Source organism: Otolemur garnettii, unplaced genomic scaffold (genome assembly GCF_000181295.1).
Source record: "Otolemur garnettii isolate 467f Iridium unplaced genomic scaffold, OtoGar3 scaffold00282, whole genome shotgun sequence".
NCBI classification, from domain to species: Eukaryota; Metazoa; Chordata; class Mammalia; order Primates; family Galagidae; genus Otolemur; species Otolemur garnettii.
In genome coordinates, this window is record NW_003852677.1 from 575,740 (window position 1) to 591,970 (window position 16,231).

A 16,231-nucleotide genomic window follows, 5' to 3' on the forward strand; every position below is an offset into this window, starting at 1 on the left:
CTATGATTTATCCTATTAGGGCACATGTGAATTTGTCTAAAGGTCGAATATAAATGTCTTAACACAACAATTATAAGAAAGACATGATGGCTATGTTAGCCAGTTGGATGAGAGTTTTTCAAACTGTATATGGAAGCAACACACTGTATCCTATGATAGAATTAATGTACACAATTATGATCTAATAAAAAATTAAAAAATAAATAAAGTTGATACAAAGAAAATAAAAAATAAATATAACAAAGTTTAATTTATACATTAGAAGCAGTAAGAAATTAACAACAAAAACTAATAATCATTATTAGTGAAGTGTTACTAAGTAAAATAAGAGATACTTGAACACAATCACTGTGATACCTTGACAGTTGATATGAGAACCAAGCTGCTTAAAAGTGACTAATGGATGGGTAGTACATACAGCATAAATATGTTGGACAAAATAATGATTCACATCTCAGGTGGGATGTAACACAATGGCATGCGATTTCATCATATTACTAAGAAGGGCATGCAAGTAAAAACTTGTGAATTATTTATTTCTGGAATTTTCCATTTTTTTAGTTTAAAGATAACTGAAACCTTGAAAAGTGAAACTGTGACTACTGTACTCATGACGATTATAATCCTTACTTCTATATCTGCTCACATCATCACAGCTGGTAGTTGTAACTACCTCTGCTACCCACTTTGTATATGCTTTGCCTTTGCCAAACTGGTGGTAGTTTCTTTCCTGGTGGAATGACTCAACTTTCATTCCTGAAAGGTTTAGGCCATTACTAATCCTACTTGGATTGATTTATTATAGTTTTCCATTGAACTTAGTATAGGACACAATAATACTAAAATACACCCTAATGGGTCTTCTGTATTCTGCACACATTCTTCCTTACCAGAATTATAGAGTAGCAGTTTATTTTACCCTTGGTAGTCCAGATAAATCATGCCAGCCAGCACAGTACTCCTTTATTTGCTTGTTGACAAAGAGGCATTAGAATTCCAAAGTGAATAAGTGGCAATTTCAATTTTCATCTGAATGGAATAACTGTTGCATCTTATGGTGCAAGAATTCATCTCTTGGGAACTAAGGCCTCGAGGCCAGCAGAGCCTTTCTCAGGTAAAGGAAGCAAAAAAATTGTTAGTGAGTCACTAGGGATAGTGGTGAAGGGTGACATTCTCATTTTCATCCTTTGGGAACTGGACCCTAGAATACTGGCTATGGGGGAAACACCACCATATATTGGATGCTTATTCTGAATATACATTGTTCTATGGAGAACCTTGCCCCAGCCTGAAAGGCATTATCACCAAGATGACACTGTAACTTAATCTCCGTCTCATAATTCCCTCAAACTAGCAGCTTCAGGATAATGGGGAACTTGGTAAGATACATGTCTTCCATAAGCATGGGCAATTGCTGCCTTTGTTTTGCTATGAAGCAAGTTCTTTGATCAGAAACAGTGCTATGTGAATACCATGGCAGTTAATAAAAATTCTCTAAAACTACCTTAGATGGTAGTTTTGGCAGAAGTGTTGCATGCAGGGAAGACAAATTCATTTATGGAGTGTCTATTTCAATGAGAACAAAATCTTATTCCTTCCATAATCAAAGTGGTCCAATGTAATCAATCTGCTGCCAAATAGCTTGGTTGATCACCCTAGGTATTGATGCTATCTATAGGACTTTGCATTGGTTTACATAATGGTAGATTGGATAGAGTTGACTGTACACAAATTGACCTTGGTAAGTGGAAATCAATGTCGCTAAGCTCATGTATAACCTCCATCCCTGCCACCACAGCCATTTTCTTTTCATGATTCTATTGAGTGATGACAGAAGTGGCTGGGGAAAATAGCTAACTAGTGACCACACAGTAGTTATTCTGAATTTTAGTCAAACTTCTTTCCCACATTTTAACAAGCAAATTTCCTACCAAGAAGTCTTGTGTAATTGCTACTTCTTGTTCACTAGGTCCATTCATCATAATTTAGTCAGTGTAATGGACTAAATTGGAGGTATCTTGTGAAGGAAAAAGAGATCAAAATTCCTGTGAATGAAGGGGGAAGGAAGACAGCTGACTAGAGGCAACTTTTGCCAGAGGCTCCTGACTAGAAGGAGAGATTCTGGACAGATTTTTTTCTCTGAAAGTGAAGAAGGGAAGCTGGGATAGGAAAGAAGATAGAAAAGCACACATCAATGAACCTGTGGAGGAGGGGCAAGATGGCTGACTGGAGCCAGCTTTTGACAGAAGCTCCTGTCCAAAATGAAGGATAATGACCAGAAAGTATTCAATAAAGCTGAAGACTGGGAGCCGAGCTGAGAGAGAAGAGTGATAAGTGCACGTCACCTCTGCTGAGGCAAGCTGCGACTCCAAGAAAGCAAATTTCAGGTACAAAACCAATCCCAAAGAAAAAGAGTGTCCATACCCTTCCCCAAGATAATTTTTTGTTTGTTTGTTTTGCTCATGATGGGTTTTCTACAGATGAGAGGTGAATTGAGGACCTCTTGTCTCACCCCATGGGAGAAAGTTGCTGGAAGTGGGGACTCCTTTTCCACAGAGACCCTGCTGTGACCCTGAACACTCTCTTGCTAGGCATGAAAATTGAACTAATTTTTACCCTTCCATTTTGAACTTCCAGTCCACTCTTCCCCTATTGTCTGATGATCCAGAGGCCTGACCCCTGCAGAGACTGGAATGTCTGCAGTTCATTGCTAGGACTGGGCACTGCAAAGGTTATGGTAGAAAAACTGCACTGTAACAGTAAGCCCAGCAGTAGTACAGACAGACAAAGGTGGGGGGAGGCTATAAGGCTTGGGTCTGTGAAAGTAAAAACCAGCTTTCAGAGGAGGTTAGAAATCTAGCATCCTATGCTCTGCCCTGCCAGAGCCTCCATGGCCCCACACTCTGCCCTGCAAGAGCCTCCTCTCTGGACATGGGAGCTGCCTGGGAGCAGCACAAGGACACCTCCCAGGAAGATTCAGCAACAGTAGAGAGATTCCACAGTGGTCTAATGTTGGAGAGACCCTTCCCCAACTCTGAGGACTGCCAGATGAAGCCAGACCTCACCCTATAGGGATTCCAGTGCTGCAGAGTGGCTGGGGCAAAGGCGTGGTGGCTGAGGGAGAAAATTATTTGCTGACTTGTTATCATTAGGTTTGGAATGAGCTCAGGTGGAACACTCCCAGGTGCCATTAAGAACTTGAGGCAGGCAGGATTTAGATCCCCCAGCTGGCTGGTGGAAGAAGGTGGTTGCTGGGCTGAGGGGGCATTGACTTTCCTTTGACTCTGGGAGGCACAAAGCCCTGGTACATCTGCTTATTGGAGGGAACAGGACCACAGCCCCATGGGGTTACCGGTGACTGGGTGTGAAAGAGGGGCAAGGAGGGGAAGACCAGCCCCCCTGGTCCAACTCTGCTACTGGGCAGGCCTTTCTGACTCCACAGAGCACCAGAGCGAGCCATCCTTGAGCAGCTAGTAGACCTCTGCTGTCTAGTTGCTGGAGACCTTTCTAACTCTCCCACTTAGGAGTTAGTACTGATTTTTGAAAAACATGACACCCAAAATACCCCTGGGTTTATCAATACTCTCAATTAATGTGAATGGCTTAAATTCCCTTTAAAGAGGCACAGGATGGCTGACTGGATACCAAAACTCAGACCAGATATCTGCTGCATTGAAGAATCTCACCATACCTTAAGAGATAAATTTAGACTCAAGGTGAAAGGATGAACATCTACAATGCAGGCGAATGGAAATCAGAAAAAAGCAGGCATTGCAATTTTATTCACAGACACAATAGGCAAAAGTAAAGAAAGTAAGAATGGTCACTTCATTTTTGTCAAGGGAAACACTCAACAGGATGATATTTCAATTATTAACATTTATGCGCCCAACCAGAATGCTCCTCAGCTTATAAGAGAGACCCTAACAGACATGAGCAACTTGATAACCTCCAGCACCATAATGGAGATTTTAAAACCCTTTTGGCAGTGTTGGCTAGATCCTCCAATAAGAAACTAAGCAAAAAATTTCTAGACTTAAACTTAACCATTCAATAATTAGATTTAATGAAATCTACAGAACATTCCTTCCTAAAAGAACTGAATACACATTCTTCTCATCAGCCCATGGAACATCCTCCAAAATTGATCACATCTTAGGTCACAAGTCTAACCTCACCAAATTTAAAACAATAGAAATTATTCCTTGCATATTCTAGGACCATCATGGAATAAAAGTTGAACTCAGTAACAACAGGAATCTTTATACTCATACAAAAACATGGAAAGTAAATAACCTCATGCTGAACAATAGGTGGGTCACAGATGAGATTAAGAAGGAAATTACAAAATTTTTGGAACAAAATGATAATGAAGACACAAATTATCAGAACATCTAGGATACCGCAAAGGCAGTCCTAAGAGGGAAATTTATAGCACTTAAAGCCTTCCGCAAAAGAACCGAAAGAGAGGAAGTCAACAACTTAATGGGACATCTCAAACAACTAGAAAAGGAAGAACATTGTAACCCCAAACCCAGTAAAAGAAAATAAATAACTAAAATTAGAGCAGAATTAAATGAAATTGAAAACAAAAGAATTATACAACAGATCAACCAATCAAAAAGTTGGTTGTTTGAAAAGTTCAACAAAGTAGATAAACCTTTGGCTAACCTAACCAGAAATAAAAGTAATATCTCTAATTTCATTAATCAGAAATGATAAAGGCCAAATAACAACAGACTCCTCAGAAATTCAACAATTCCTTAATGAATATGACAAAAAACTCTATTCTCAAAAATATGAAAATCTGAAAGAAATTGACTGATACTTGGAAGCATGCCAGCTGCCTTAGACCTAAACAGAAAGAAGGAGAAATGCTGAACAGACCTATATGAAGTACTGAAATAGAATCAACTATACGAATCTCCCCAAAAAGAAGAGTCTGGGACCAGACGGCTTCACATCAGAATTCTACGAAAACTTTAAGGAGGAACTAGTACCTATATTACTTAACTTTTTCCAAAACATATAAAAGGAAGGAATACTTCCCAACACATTCTATGAAGCAAATACCACCCTGATACCCAAACCAGGAAAAGACCCAACAAGAAAAGAAAATTATAGACCAATATGTCAAATGAATATTGATGAAAATATATTCAATAATGTCCTAGCAAACAGAATACAACAACACATCAAACAAATTATACATCATGACCAGGTTGGTTTCATCCCAGGATCCCAAAGATGGTTTAATATACATAAATCCATAAATATAATACATCACATAAACAAATTAAAAAACAAAGACCATATGATTCTCTCAATTGATGCAGAAAAATCTTTTGATAATATCCAGCTTCTTTTCTTATCAGAAGGCTTAAGAAAATAGGTATAGAAGGAACATTTCTTAAACTGATAGAGGCCATCTATAGCAAACCCATAGCCAATATTGTATTGAATGGAGTAAAACTGAAATCATTTCCACTCATATCAGGAACAAGACAAGGATGCACATGGTCTCCACTGCTTTTTAACATTGTAATGGAAGTCTTAGCTATCATAATTAGGCAAGAGAAGGCAATCAAGTTTATCAAAATGGGATCAGAGGAGATCACACTGTCACTCTTTGCAGATGATATGATTGTATATCTGGAAAACCCCAGGGACTCAAGTACAAAACTCTTAGAAGTGATCAAGGAATACATCAGTGTCTCAGGATACAAAATCAATACTCACAAATCTGTTGCCTTTATATATCCCAACAACAATCAAGGACTCTATTCCCTTTACAATAGTGCGAAAGAAGATGAAATGTCTGGGCATGTACCTAACAAGGTATTTGAAAAATCTCTATAAAAATAATGATAAAACTCTGAAAAAATAAATAGCTGAAGATGTTAATAAATGGAAAAACACACAATGCTCATGGCTGGGAAGAATTAACATTGTTAAAATGTCCATACTACCCAAAGCAATCTACGGATTTAATGCAATCTGTATTAAAACACCTCTGGCATACTTTAAAAATCTGGAAAAATAAGTGTTTCATTTACATGAAAACAGAAAAAACATCGAGTAGCCAAGACATTACTCAGAAATAAAAACAAATCAGAAGGAATCATGCTACCAGATTTCAGACTTTACTATAAATCTATAGTGATAAAAACTCTCTACTTTTATGCCAGCATGATACTGGCATAAAAGTAGAGAGGTAGATGTATGGAACAGAATTGATAACCAAGAGATGAATCCAGACACTTATTGTCATTTGATCTTTGATAAGCCTATCAAAAATATAAATTTGGGGAAAGATTTCTCATTTAACAAATGGTGTGTGGGCTGCCGTCACCTCAACCACTGGCTGCCATTGCCTTGTTCCCCTGCACCCACACCATGGCCGAGGAGCTGTCTGCAGCCACATCCTACACCTAAGATAATTTCTACTGCCCAGTCTATCAGGAGGTACTCAAGATGCCTGTGCAAACTGTGGCTTGTCAGCACGTTTCTTCTGGGCACCCCACCTTTAAGTGTCCCTTGTGTCAAGAATCAAATTTTACCAGACAACGTTTACTGGATCACTGTAACAGTAATCAGCTATTTCAGATACTCCCTGTGACATGTCTTATTTGTGTATCTCTTCCTTGGGGAGATCCTAGCCAGATAACTAGAAATTTTGTTAGTCATCTGAATCAAAGACATCAGTTTGATTATGGAGAATTTGTGAATCTTCAGCTAGATGAGGAAACACAATATCAAACTGCTGTTGAAGAATCTTTTCAAGTAAACATGTGAAGGCTGTATACATCTTTGCATCTTTGTTACCTGCAAATGCCATCTTTAAGGGGAAAACTACATGAAGTCACTGTTTCAGTAACTTGATGTGTATATATATTAATAAAAGTAATTCGGTCTCTTATTTTTTGATTGAAAAATAAAGGTGGGCCATCTAAAAACTTCATCCTCTTGATAAGTTAAAAAATTAAGTTTATGACATTAGCTTCAAAAGCAAAAAAAAAAAAAAAAGGATTATATTTCACTAATGTAATTGTGAAAAGGGAATCCCTGTTGTACTTTCTTTTTTTAATACATTCTTGAGTTTTTAATTATTGTGTTGTTTATGAAATTTGGTGCTTTTATTCCCATTTACTTTATGGTATGCAGATAACACACAGTAGCAAATCCTGAAATATGTGATTGATACAAACCTACCAAATCTGAGCCAGTTATCAGCATCACAGAATAGAAACTTGAAGTGCTAAATGGAACAATCCAAAGGAAATTTTTAAAATACAGATTCTAGCTAAAGAATTCAACTATAAGAAAATTGTATTTATATAACATTTAGTACTTTTAAAAATTAGTGAAATTTTTGTAATAATTTTAACTCTTTACAAAGTGAAACTTGATGTAAAGGTAGTTTCTTTCTGCTAGTAGAAGAAAATACCAAGAGAACAAATTTATTTCTTTGGTGGACAATTGGTGATTGCTGTCTTGTTTAATTTGTAAGCTTGGAATATACTAAGCTGAATAACAGCTTAGCCTCAGAATGTTTAGTACCCAGTATTTCTGATTAGCTGAATTGAAACTTTATAGTAGAAACTTTTCAGTTGGTGATACTGTATTCTACAGATATACTTAAATGAGAGGTTTGGCTTCATCTCAGTTTAGAAATTCATTCAAAGCTAAACAAATATGTATATACATATGCTTTTGTATGTGTATACACATACCTACATGTATACAGTTTGTCAGATTATATACAGAATTTCTATTAAGGATTTTTAAAATGGACAAGCAATAGGGGATTGAAGTATTCATCTGTTTTGATTAAAATTTTGTCTATCACAAAGGTTTTAAAAAGTGGCAGTTACATGCTAACTGATCTAGTTGGCTGCTATTACACCTGAAAAATTGAGTTTACATACACACAAATATCTAGTTATATGGTGCTCATTTGTTATTCCCAAAAGATAATGGATGATAATGTAGTGAGACAGATTCTACCAGTCACTCTATTTGCTTCTCTTTAGTCAAACCTGGGTTTGTTCTTAGTATTCACTAATGAGAATCATAAAGTATTTTTTAGTAGTCCTAAATCACAGGCAAAGGATGAAGAATAAATTAGCTCATGTTCTATACTAATATACATTGTTTATGCTTTCTTCAAATGAACTAAAAGAACATAAAAGAAAATCTCAGAAGTAGCTTGCTGCTAATATATACATGTATTGTATAAAAAGGTATATTTTGTTTTGTTAAAACCCTTGTTGACTTTTCTACAGTGAAGTTTTTTTAACTTGATTTAATAAAAATGTTAATTTTGGAAAAAAATGGTGCTGGGAGAATTGGCTGGCAACTTGTAGAAGACTGAAACTGGATCCACACCTTTCTCCTCTAACAAAAATTGACTCTTACTTAATACAAGACTTAAACTTAAGACATGAAACTATAAAAAGTCTTGGAGAGAGTGCAGGGGAAACATTTGAAGAAATTGGCCTGGGAGAATACTTGATGAGGAGGACCCCCCGGGAAATTGAAGCAATACCAAAAATCCATTATAGGATCTAATCAAACTAAAAAGCTTCTGCACTAATCAAGAACACAGTAAGTAAAGCAAGGAGAGAGCCCTGAGAATGAGAGAGGATATTTTCAGGTTATATTTCTGACAAAGGTCTAATAACCAGAATCCACAGAGAACTGAAACTTATTAATAAGAAAAGAACAGTGATCACGTTTCCTTGTGGGCAAGAGACATGAACAGTCTCTGAAGAAGACAGGTTCATGGTCTACAGACACATGAAAAAATGCCCATCATTTTTAATCATTAGAGAAATGCAAATCAAACCACTTTGAGACATTATCTAACTCCCGTAAGATTAGCCCACATCACAAAATCCCAAAACTACAGATGTTGGCATGGATGTCGAGAAAAGGGAACACTTCTGCACTGCTGGTTGGAATGCAAGCTAGTATGTTCTTTTTGGAAAGAAGTTTGGAGAACACTCACTCAAGGATCTACATGTAGACCTGCCATTTGATCCTGCAATTCTCCAACTAGGTGTATATCCAAAGGACCAAAAATCACTCTGCAACAAAGATATTTGCACCAGATTGTTCATTGCAGCTCAATTCATAATTGTCAAGTCATGGAAGAAGCCCAAATGCCCATCAACCCATGAATGGATTAATAAATTGTTGTATATGTATACCATGGAATACTAAGGAGCATTAAAAAGATGGAGACTTTATCTCTTTATGCTTACATGGATGGAACTGGAAAGTATTCTTTTTAGTAAAGTATCTCAGGAATTGAAAAAAATATCCAGTGTACTCAGTAGTATTATGAAACCAATTTATAATCACTCACACTTTCATATGAAAGATGAATCACAACTATAGCCCAGGATGAAGGAGAGAAGGGGAGTGAAATGGGAGAGGAGGGGGGTGGTTTGATGGAGGGAGGGGGAATGATGGGACCCCATATATGGAGCAAATTGCAAGGGTACAAGTCAAATCTATCAAGTATAGAACACAAGTGTCTTAACACAGTGATTAAGTGAATGAGGTAAAAGCTATGTTGATTGGTTGTATGTAAACACTCTGATTTGTACAAATAATCAACACATTGAATCCCACAAAGGCATAAATGTATTCATGATCTATGTATTATGATTTAATAAAAGGGAAAAAAAAGAAAAGCACACATCACATTGGCTGAGGCAACCTGTAACTCAAAGAAACAGAATCCTCCTGAACAAATTTTAGGTACAAATCCCATTGCCATGAGGATGAGAGACACCCTTCCCCAAGCGGGAAGCTATTTGCAGCGTCTCTGCAAGTGAGCAGGGAACAAATTACATCTCATTTTACCCCACAGATGAGAGCCAATAGACACTGGGCCTCCTCCTCCAGAGAGGTCCCACGTAGGACCAGAGAGGTGAGCGTAGGAATCATCCCATCCAGCATAAAACTGTACAAATACTCTCTCCGCAATTTGGAACTCTCAGTCCACCCTTCCCCCTTGCCTTGTGGCCTGAAGGTTTGCCCCTGTCCAGAGCCTAGATTGTGTGGCCACTCTCTAGGAGGTCTAGGCATTGTGTGGATAGCAGTGCAGAAACAGTGACGAGTAAAAGCAGGGGGACACGGGAAGAGAGGGACATTTGGGAGAGAGAAATGCGTGCAAAGATTGCACTATGGGTAGTGGCGCTACCACCTAATTTAGACTTTCATAGGCGGGGTGCTGACCCCCATTCAGACTTTCAAGGGTGGAGCCACTGATGCCCAGTTAGGATTTTCATGGGTGGGGGTGCTGACCCCCGTTTGGATTTTCAAGGGCAGAGTCACTGACACTCAGGAATTTCGCAGCTGGTGGAGGCGCTGATTCCTGTTCAGACATTCAAGTGGGGAGCCACAGATGCTCGGTTAGGACATTTGCGCGGGGGGTGGGGGAGTGAGTGGGGGTTGGTTGGGAGGGTGCTTACTCCAGTTATGACTTTCAAGGGAAGAGCCGATGCCAGGTTCAGACTTTCAAGAGTGCTGACACCTGGTTTGGATTTTTAAAAGCAGAGCCGCTGATGCCCAGTAGGGACTCTAAAGCATGGAGCTGCTGATGCCATGTTTAGGCTTTCAAGATTAGAGCCGCTGATGCGTTCAGACTTTCAAAGGTAGGGGGCAGTGAAGTCTGGTTTGGACTTCCAAGGGTGGAGCCACTGGCTCCCAGCTTGGACTTTCAAGAGTTGGGTGCTGACACCAGGTTCAGACTTTCAAGGGCTGGGGAACTAATGCCCAATTTGGGCTTATAATGGTGGAGGCACTGAATAATTTGTCCTAACTATGCCCAACAATCTTTCCTGAATTGGTGATTCACTGGAGGGGACCAGGCTCCATCTGCTTGGGCATACTGGATGGAACTGTCTGTGGATTTCTTCTATTGGGTAGTTGGAGATCCTTTGAACTTTGCCCACTTGAGCAGTGATTGTACTGTACAGGTCAATCTCATTAGAACTCTTGACCTGGGTTGTCCGTGGGGGTCCCTCTGAAGTTGAGCTATGGTTGCTGTGGTTGTTTTCAAGTGGCAAAGGACTGAATCTCCTTCACCAGCTGTTGCTGATTGTGGGGCAGGGCACCATAGTTGCTTGTATTTCTCCTTTGCTGAGATTCCAGCCTAATACCACAATTTCTTAGGATTGGGTAAAGTGGCTGAATTCAGGACAGAACCAGTCATGCTCTCTCACTAAGCAGGTCTTCAGAGTCTTTGGCTACTGCTTTGAAAGGGACATTTGTAAGGCTGTAAGGGAAAAACAACAATTACAAGTCCCAGATCATTGGTTAAGGGCAGATTAACACTAATTCCTGGGGCCTCCAATCCAATCTTACCCTACCACTTTTAATTGCCAAATTGCAGAAAATACTCCTGGTCAGGGATACCAGCAGAATAACTCTGGCAACATGAATAATCAGAATCGATCAACTCCCTCAAGGAATGACAAAGGAAATAAAACAGAAGGTGCCATCATAGACAAATGGTTGAAATGTCAGAAATAGAATTCAGAATATGGATGGCAAATAAGATGAATAGAATTGAGGAAAAGATGGAAAGAGAAATACAAAGAGTAGCTCAAAAGTTGTCTCAAGAAATCAATGAATTCAAAGACAAAATCACCAAGTACATGGGCATAATTCAAGGAAATAAACAGTTATTCAAGGAGCTTTGTAATACGGTAGAGTCCCTCAGTAATAGAATAGAGTAGGCAGAAGAAAAGATCTCTAAAGTTGAAGAAAAAGCTTTTGGATGCTCCAAAATGCTCAAATAAATTCGGATAGTAGACAATGTCAGAACTCTAGTAAGACTCAATCCAAATAAAGCATCACCTAGGCACATTGCAAACTTTCCCAAAGTTCATATGAAGGAGAAAATTCTGCAACAGCCAGATAAAAGAAAAATATTACATACAAAGGGAGAAATATTAGAATGACTGTAGACCTCTCAGCTGAAACTTTTCAAGCCAGAAGAGGATGGTCATCAACCTTCAATTTCCTAAAACAAAACAACTTTCAAGCCAGGATCCTGTATCCAGCTAAACTGCCATTCATTTGAAATGGAGAAATTACTTTATTGACATATACTTATGGAGGAAATTTGCCATAACCAAACCAGCTCTCCAGGATATTCTCAGACCCATTTTCCATAATGATCAGCAAAATAATCTACCACAAAAGTAAACTGACTGAGAAATTGCTGAACAAAACCTAACTCCCTCAATGGTGAAAGGAATAAAAATATCCACTGTACCTTTGAAAATAAGACACCTAAAATCAAGGGTCCTCAAACTTTTTAAACAGGGGGCCAATTCACTGTCCCTTAGACCATTGGAGGGCCAGATTGCAGGTCCCAGGATGAGTCGGCTGTTAACCAGGACAGGCAGCAGCGGCAAAAACACCCAGTGGGCTGGATAAATATCCTAGGTGGGCTGCATGTGACCCATAGGCCATAGTTTGAGGATGCCTGCTTAAAATATTACCATGCCTATCAATCCTTTCAATTAATGTGAATGTCTTAAATTGTCCTCTAAGGAGGCATAGGTTGGCTGATTGGATACAAAAAAGACCAAATATCTGTTGAACACTTGAGTCTCATCTTACCTTAAAGGATAAAAAAGGACTCAGGATAAAGGGAAGGACATCTATCATACAGGCAAATAGATATCAGAAAACAGCAGGGGTTGCAATTCTATTTGTAGGTACAATAGATTTTACACCAACAAAGATAAAGAAATATAAGGATGGACACTACATATTTGTCAAGGGAAACACTCAGCATGAAGAGATTTTGATATTTAACATTTATGTACCTTACCAGAATGCTCCTTAACAAACTCTAACAGATATGAACAATTTGATATCTTCCAGCACTATAACAGTTGGAGATTTTAACACCCCTTTGGCAGGTCTGGACAGATCTCCCAAGAAGAAACTAAACAAAGAAATAATAGACTTAAACTTGACCCTAGCATGAGTGGACTTAACAGGCAACTACAGAACATTTCATCCTAAAAACAAAACAAAACAAACAAACAAAAAAAAAACAACAAAAAAACCTCAATATACATTCTTCTCATCAGCCCAGGGATCATCCTCCCAAACTGATCATATCTTAGGACACAAGTTTAACCTCAGAAAATTTAAAATAATAGAAATTATTCCTTGTATCTTCTTAGACCATCACTGAATAAAAGTTGAACTAAGTAGCAACAGGAATCTTCATACTCAAACTAAGCCATGGAAACTAAATGACCTTATGCTAAATGATAGCCAGGTCAAAGATGAACTTGAGAGGGAAATAAAATTTTCAGAACAAAATGACAATGAAGACACAAATTATCAAAACCTGGGAGAGGGCAGCACCTGTGGCTCAAAGGAGTAGGGCGCCAGCCCCATATGTAGGAGGTGACAGGTTCAAACCCAGCCCCAGCCAAAAACTGCAAAAAAACAAAAACAAAAACAAACAAACAAACAAACAAAAAACCTGGGAGATACTCCAAAGGCATTCCTAAAAGGGAAATTTATAGCATTGGAAGCCTTCATCAAGAAAACAGAAAGAGAGGAAGTTAACAACTTAATGGGTCATCTCAAGTAACTGGAAAAGGAAGAACATTCCAACCCCAAACCTAGAAAAAGAAAATAAATAACCAAAAGTAGTGCTGAATTAAATGAAATTGAACACAAAAGAATCATTCAGAAGATTGATGAAGCAAAAAGTTGGTTTTTTGAAAAGATTAACAAAATTGATAAACTTTTGGCTAACCTAACAGGAAATGGAAAAGTAAAATCTCTAATATCATCAATCAGAAATGATAAAGGAGAAGTAACAACAGACACCTCAGAAATTCAAAAAATTCTCAATGATTACTCAAAAAACTCTATTTTCAGAAATATGAAAATCTGGAGGAAATGGACCAATTCCAGGAAGCACACCACCTTCCTAGCCTCAGCCATAAAGATTTAGAAAATTTTGAATAGACCTATAGCAATCACTGAAATAACATCAACTATACAAAATCTCCCAAAAAAGAAAAGTTTGGGATCAGATGGCTTCACCTCAGAATTCTACCAAACCTTTAAAGAGGAACTAATACTTATATTATATAATGTTTTCCCAAACATTAAGAGAAAGAATACTTCCCAACATATTCTATGAAGCAAATATCACCCTGATCTCCAAACAAGGAAAGAACCCAACAAATAAATAAAATTATAAACCAACATCATTAATGAATATCGATGCAAAAAATTCCAATAAGATCCTAGCATAGAACATTCACCAACCCATAAAAAAAATTATACACTATGACCAAGTTGGTTTAATCCTAGATTTACAAATTTGGTTCAACATATATAAATCTATGAATATAATACATTACATAAATAAAATTTAAAAAAGACTATATGATTCTCTAAATTGATACACAAAAAGCTTTTGATAATATCCAGCATCCTTTCATGATCAGAACACTTAAAAAATAGGCTTAGATGGGACATTTCTTAAACTTATACAGGCCATCTATAGCAAACCCACAGCCAATATCATATTGAATGGAGTAACATTCAAAACATTTTCACTCAGATCTGAAACTAGATAAGGTTGCCCTTTGCCTCCACTGGAGTCATAGCCATTGCAAGCATGAAAAAGAATGTGATCAAGGGTATCCAGATGGGGTCAGAAGAGAGCTAACTGTCACTCTTCACGGATGACAAGATTTTATACCCAGAAAACCCCAGGGACTCAACTATAAAACTCTTAGAAGTGATCAAAGAATACAGGACTATCTAAGGATACAAAATAAATTCTTACAAATCAGTAGCTTTTATATATGCCAACATTAGTTAAGCTGAAAATACAGTCAAAGACTCTATTCCAATTACAGTAGTGCCAAAGAAGATGAAATATCTGGAAATTTACCTAAGAAAGGACTTGAAAGATATGTATAAAGAGAATTATGAAACTCTGAGAAAAGGAATAGCAGAAGATGTTCACAAATGGAAAAACCTACTATGCTCATGACTGGGAAGAATCAACATTGTTACAATGTCAGTACTACCCAAAGCAATGTACAGATTTAATGCAATCCCTGTTAAAGCATTATTGTCATACTTTAAGGATCTTGAAGAAAATAGAACTTTGTTTTATATGGAATCGGAAAAAACCTCAAATAGCCATTATTTTACTCAGAAATAAAATCAAATCAGGAGGTATCTTGATATCAGACTTCAGGCAATACTATAAATCTATAGTGATCAAAATAGCATGGTAGTGGCACAAAAATAGCGAGGTAGATATATGGAACAGAATAGAGAATGAAGAAATTAACCCAGCCACTTATCATCATTTGATCTTTGACAAGCCTATCAAAATCAATAATTGGGGGAAAGATTCCCTAGTTAACAAATGGTTCTAGGTGAACTGGCTGGCGACCTGTAGAAGACTGAAACTGGACCCCCACCTTTCACCATTAACAAAAACTGATTCTCAGTGGATAAAAGATTTAAACTCAAGACGCAAAACTATAAAAATACTAGAAGAGAGTGCAGGGAAAATTCTTGGAGTAATTGGACTGAGAAAATGTTTTATGAGGAGGACTCCCCCCAGCAATTGAAGCAATACCAAAAATATATTACTGGCACCTAATCAAACTAAAAAGCTTTTGCACAGCCAAGAGCACAGTAAGTAAAGCAAATAGACAGCCTTCAGAATGGGAGAAGATATTTGCAGGTCATGTTTCTGATAAAGGTCTGTTAATTAGAATCCACAGAGAACTCAGACTACTCAATGAGAATAGAACAACTCCACTTCTTTGTGGGTAAGAGACTTGAATAGAAGCTTCTCAGAAAACAGCCGCATGGTCTACAAACACTTGAAAAAATGCTCATCATCTTTAATCATCAGCGAAATGCAAATTAAAACCACTTTGAGATATCATCTAACTCCAGTGAGATTAGCCCACTTCACAAAATCCCAAAACTGAAGGTGTTGGAGTCGATGTAGAGATAAGGGAACACTTCTACACTACTGGTAGGCATGTATAATTCAGGGAATTATCTAGCCCTGGGGCCTTGTGCTTGAGTCCATGAAGATAGGCTTGGAACCTGAGACTACGGGTGCTGCTCTGGTGCTGGGGTTTGTCTAATGACTGAGTTTATAGAAAAGGACCTGGATTTTGAGTCTGTAGGG

The 16,231-nt window shown here is 37.8% G+C and overlaps 1 pseudogene; it reads left to right on the forward strand.

Annotated features, from left to right (window-relative positions):
* The first annotated feature begins 6,396 nt into the window (after positions 1 to 6,396).
* Positions 6,397 to 6,799, forward strand: LOC111722589 (annotated as a pseudogene).
* Positions 6,800 to 16,231: the final 9,432 nt, after the last annotated feature.